The 6000-nt window shown below is 33.4% G+C and overlaps 1 pseudogene; it reads left to right on the top strand.

Annotated features, from left to right (window-relative positions):
• Positions 1-612: 612 nt before the first annotated feature.
• On the top strand, positions 613-5155 carry LOC123215249 (annotated as a pseudogene).
• The last annotated feature ends 845 nt before the right edge of the window (positions 5156-6000 follow it).

Below are 6000 nucleotides of genomic sequence, written 5' to 3'. Positions count from 1 at the left end.
ATCCGATCTAATTTTCAAATCATTAAGATTACCAAACCTATTACATAGATATCCGTTTCAATGCATTTTCCAACAAAAGATGAGCTATCTTTTGGATGAAATTTATAAATGAGCCAAATTAGTTTAAATATATGAGTTATATTTATTTAAAATTAAATTATTTTTAAAGTGAATTCTAATTTCAATTAGTTGATCACAAACAAATTTTAATTTATTCTTACTTGGATTTAACTTAAATCGAGTCTTACTTTAATTATTTTATCATCTATTTTTAAAATAATATTTGTCACTTAATTTGACAAAGGTCATTTTAGTAATAAGTTTTAATAAGAATACATTCAATTCAAAGAAAATTGAATTTATGATTGATTTAAATTCAGATTAAACTTATAATATATATTTCGAGTTTATTCAAATTAAATTATAATGTTATTAAAAAGGTTATTAATAATATGAATCATATTATTAAATAAGTATATAATATTATTATAAAAATAAATAATATTATCAAATGAGAACTAATTTATTGACTAAAATTATAATTTAAGATTTATTTATTTAAAATAAATCGTAAAATTCATCCGACCGAGCTGACCCACCCCTGTTTTAGTATGTTTAAGATTAGCGTGGAAAGCAAGATGGGTTCGAATTAGGGCCGGCCCGTGACACTGCTTATTTTTCTGCTAGATTCCTCGCTTCTACTACCTAAAGTTATCTTGGCACTTTGTATTTCTTGGTTATGGATACTTAACCTAGCAATACTAACTTACCTCACTCTTTCAGCTTGCAGTATTATTCTACTCTGTGTTCTTGAAGATCCATCAAAGCAAGAAGCTCTGAGTTCAACACTTGAGGGTCTACAGAGGTTAAGTTTCTTCAAAACCCTCGTTGAGTCTTTTGTCTTGGTACCAAAGTTCTAATCTTTCAACGGATTTCTTTGCACAGAAGAAAGAAAAAATTATAGGGGTGTGTGCTTCAAAATAAATTTTTGTTGGAAGTCTGTATGTCTCGTCTAGATCTGTTGTTTTGTTTATGGATCTTTCCTTTAATTTCTCCTTTTTGTGTTGCTGGTGTTGGTGGTTTGGCTTGGCTTTGTTAATTGAACCCTGAAAAAAATATATATATCGGCCAGAAAGAGAACTGTCAATGTCCATTGAACCTTTGACTCAAAGCTTGTGGAGGCATAATGATGCTAATTTTAACATGTATGGAATCTGTGGCATGGGTGTAGTAGGGAAATTTATACCGATTATAAAAGTTGACTGACAATTTCTTGATGAGAAGTTGTAGTCAAAATGACTAGTGCTTATGGGATGGGTGGTATCGGAAAACAAATCGAAAAAAAAAACTATATTATTAGAAAACGGTTTGAATTCCTATTGGAGATGTTGAGAATGAATTGTCATTTGGTAAAAATCTTTGCTTTTAGCAGTTGAGATAGTAAAAAAAAATTGTAGGTTTATTGATTGCAATACGAGCAATTGCAAATGCATTGAAAAGTGACTATTGGTAAATGTAAAAATCTCTGAATCTTATGTGATAGATGATGATGTTATTAATGAAAGTGCTACTCAATGGACTAGATGTATAATCGGTTTCTTCCTGGGATATGTTATGTCATATCAAGTTGTGAAATCAATCGTTATGCGAACATGGAAACAATATGGCCTAGAGCATGTTATGTCCTCAGATGGGTTTAGTATTCAGATTCAGAGATGAGAATGAAGTTCACAGAGTTCTCGAGGAGGGTCCTTAGATGTTTGGAGGAAAGCACATAGTTTTACAGCAATGGCATGCTCACACATCCTTTGACATAAATAGGATTTCTAAGCTACTAGTGTGGGTTCGGTTACATAATGATGCTAATTTTAACATGTATGGAATTCGTGGCATGGGTGTAGTAGGGAAATTCATACTGATTATAAAAGTTGACTGGCAATTTCTTGATGAGAAGTTATAGTCAAAATGACCAGTGCTTAAGGGATGGGTGGTATCGGAAAACAAATCGAAAAAAAAAAACTATATTATTAGAAGACGGTTTGAATTCCTATTGGAGATGTTGAGAATGAATTCTCATGTGGTAAAAATCTTTGCTTTTAGCAGTTGAGATAGTAAACAAAATTTGTAGGTTTACTGTTTACAATACAAGCAATTGCAAATGCATTGAAAAGTAACTATTGATAAATGTAAAAATCTCTGAATCTTATGCAATAGATGATGATGTTATTAATGAGAGTGCTACTCAATGGACTAGATGTATAATCAGCTTCTTCCCGGGATATGTTATGTCATATCAAGTTGTGAAATCAATTGCTATGTGAACATGGAAACTATATGGCCTAGAGCATGTTATGTCTTCAAATGGGTTTATGGTATTCAGATTCAAAGATGAGGATGGAGTTCACAGAGTTCTCGAGGAGGGCCCTTGGATGTTTGGAGGAAAACACATAGTTTTACAACAATGGCATGTTCACACATCCTTTGACATGAACAGAATTTCTAAGCTACCAGTGTGGGTTCGGTTACATGGAGTGCCCCTTCCATTATGGACTCAAAGAGGACTAAGCATGGTTTCAAGCATGGTAGGCCGACCACTATCATGCAACAAATAGACATATGAATGCACTCGTCTCTTTTATGCCCGAGTTTGTGTTGAAATTGACACAAAGATTTTCTTAAATTATCTGCAATTTCATTGGGGATTTGTTCATTATCCTTGCCCCTGTTCCTACTGTCCATTGATATTTCTACAATGAACATAATTATCTCCATTAACTCTCGACTGTTAGTCATTAAATCAACTCAGCAAGCAAGGTATCTGAGGAAATGAAATAAGAGAGCACTCAAACCAGCTGTATACGACCTCTCTTTGGCAAGAAGGTGATCATTTTTCCTTCACAGTTTGTAGGGTTTTGTTTCTTTATTCTCTAAAACATATCTGTTATGTTTCATCTCTAATTGTGTTAGTTATTACTTATGGTTATAGCAGTTGCAAGGAGAAAACTCTGCTTTCCAACCTATAGCAGTTGCGATGTGCTTGGGCTGCAAGTTTAGAGGTTGACTGGGCAAGAGGGCGTGGGCAACTGCATCATTATGATTCTACTTGTTCATTGTGTCAATGATTGTGTTAGGGAAAGAGTTTATGCGAGGAAGAAGGAAAAAAAGAGAGCTGCAATGGGAAGGACAAGTGGCTGAATGGGAGAGCTAACAGATGGCAAAAACCTGTTGGAGAGACAAGTAGCAGACAACAAAGAGGATGCGGTGCCCAGGCTTTCAGAAAATATGACCACTGAGAGTTTGTGTGCTGAGGTGGCAGCCCTAGAGAAAGTATGCAGTTGTGAAATCATGGGGGAATATAAGCAAGAAGGCAGAGGGAGGGGAGAAGCTAAGAAAAATTAAAGAAATGGAGCAGTGAAGGAGGGACCCAGCCTCTTGAAAGCTGGTGGGATTGTTCTTGAGTTTTGTTATCCTTTTGTAGTATTTCCTGAGTTATTGACATTGCTAGTGTGGAGCTTATATGAACCATATTGAATACACTCTGGAAATATTTTTTAATACAAGAAAAGTTGATTTCATTGCTGTTACATTGAGTACATTTAATTTACACCAAGCACTGCTAATTTACATTACATTTCCACAACTCCCTGCATCTATTTCCCACGCTAGTTTCTTGATCATCTGGAGTTGAAACAGACAGCTTGTTGGTGCAGAGCCAGGTCCCTATCAGATTGTGAATGCGTTTTGAGCAGCAAAATTTTAAATGTAGTTTGAGCTGCTATGAGCTGACTATAAATTCCAGTTTCACATAAGTTATTTTGGTTGCTTAAGTGAGATATTCATGATTCCTGGTTCTCATATTTGTGAATTTTGACTGGCTTTTTATGTGATTGAGGATAACTGTCAAAACTAAGCTGATCTTTTTATTTAAAAAGAAATTAAATGAGTTTTTCTCATCAAGTTGTTAATATTCTTAGTTTTTTAGTTGCCGGTGCACTTGGATAATTAAAGTTGCCATTATAACTAATTAAAGAAATTTTAGAAGAGAGGAATATTGAAGTTGTGTGTTTGTCTGGTACTTTTTCTCATTGAGTTATTACTGTTGTTAGTGATCATTGACCTAATTTTTGCCTTGTGTTGACAGGTTTGTTCGATTTTTCAGTGGATGTTGCAGCAGTAAAACATTCATCTGGCATTTATTTGTTTTAGACGGAGAAAAGTGGCATATGGAGGAATGCAACCTGGATTTGATGACAATCACACGGACAAGTTCATTCTTGAACAAATGGTTATGAATGCCAATGTAGATAAACAGGACATGATAAATGTGATGCAAGACAGTTTCCATTTCACAATATCTATGCATTGTAGTTCTCGTTCTCTTGGTTTGTATCTACACACTTAGATAAACTCTTGATGAAAATTCCCTTTAGCTCTTAGATGTAAGTCTTCTTGCATCAGGTTTCTTGATTCTCATTTTAACTGAAGAAATGTTTTCTGTTAAATTGCTATTCCATTATATTCTCAATATCTCTTTCTTTATAGCCGGTCTTTATGTTTTGGCTAAGCTCATGTGACCATCTCACTTCTCATACTCCATCTCTTCCTGCATGACTATTCCAAGTCTACCGTAAAAGCTCCTGGGGCTCCACAGAACCCAACTTTAACCAGTTGCATCTTTTTAAATGCTTCTTTAGTAGCATCTGTGTTCATTGCATCCCGCCTTCTATCGAGGCTACATGTCTTCGCTATCATGCTTTTCTCCTTGTTAGTATTCCTTTTCGCTCTGCTAGTCACATACTGTGTTAAGAAATACTCCTAGTTATACCTTTTCTTCTCTTTTACCTTGATGGTTGCGATGTCCCTTGCTTTGGTTCATATGCTGCACTGGTTACTTTTTGTGTTGCTCTTAGGCTTGTTCTTTTGTGTTACTGTGGTATGTCCTTACTGGCTTATACAGATTCAAGAAGACAAATTTGAGATCAATGGTCCTTGGGATGAGGCTAAGCTTTGTTTTGATATTACAGATAGAGAACACTTTGTATGCTACTTTCCATATGTTTCAGTAGCAATTTTTTATTCATGAGAGTTCATTTTTGTACAATTTTATGCTGGCTTTTTTAGTGAATGCTGGTTTTTTTCATTTTCTTGAAGATAACTACTGAATTTATTTCAATTCAAGAACTCACTGTTAAAGATTTAGATCGGGAGAACCAAATAGCAAATATAAATTATCAAGAAGAGAGTATCAAAAGACACTAATTAGAGTTGAATCCGAACTGAGTTGGTTCGATTTCGTTTATCTTGAACTTGAGTTGAGCTTGAGTTAAAAAGGTTGGTTTATTTTTAAAATCAAGTTAAAAAAAGTTTAACTTAGTTTGACTTACAAATTGAATGGATAACTTGATTTTGTTCAAGTTTAGGTCGTGACATGCTTTGACTCATGTCAACTATTTGTTCAAACCATAACATTTTGCCAATTATCAGGGAAAACTAGGTAAGTAATGTTAAATTACAACTCAATTGTTCGATTAGAACGATTGAACTGTTATACTAACATTATGATGATATCATACGATTAAAATCTGTTTTAAAATTTTAGTTATGTTTAGTCATCATTACCGATTTGACCAATGACTGTCCTATAATCCTTTGAGCAAGCCAACACCAAATTTGAGTTTAAAAACATTGTCAAGAGGTAGACGTGATTTTTTAAACATAATTTATATATAAATGGTATATTATTATATAATTAAATATTATTTTATTTTTAAATTAAAATCATATTTTTGTGTACTCAAATTGTATGCCAAAAATGTATGTATAATTTTATTATTAATATTTAATTGTGAGTTTTTTCAGTAATAGATATATTTAATTGTGTTCTAAAAAATGTTTACAATTTTTTTATTGTGAAATCTCCCTTACCGTATATGGCGGCTCTCTATCTTTTCTTAATTCATTATTGAATAAATTACATTTTTCCACTCAAAGTTTGGTTTA

This window comes from Mangifera indica, chromosome 5 (genome assembly GCF_011075055.1).
Source record: "Mangifera indica cultivar Alphonso chromosome 5, CATAS_Mindica_2.1, whole genome shotgun sequence".
NCBI lineage: Eukaryota > Viridiplantae > Streptophyta > Magnoliopsida > Sapindales > Anacardiaceae > Mangifera > Mangifera indica.
The sequence above is the reverse complement of the archived record's forward strand: the minus strand, read 5'-3'. Positions and strand labels throughout refer to the sequence as shown.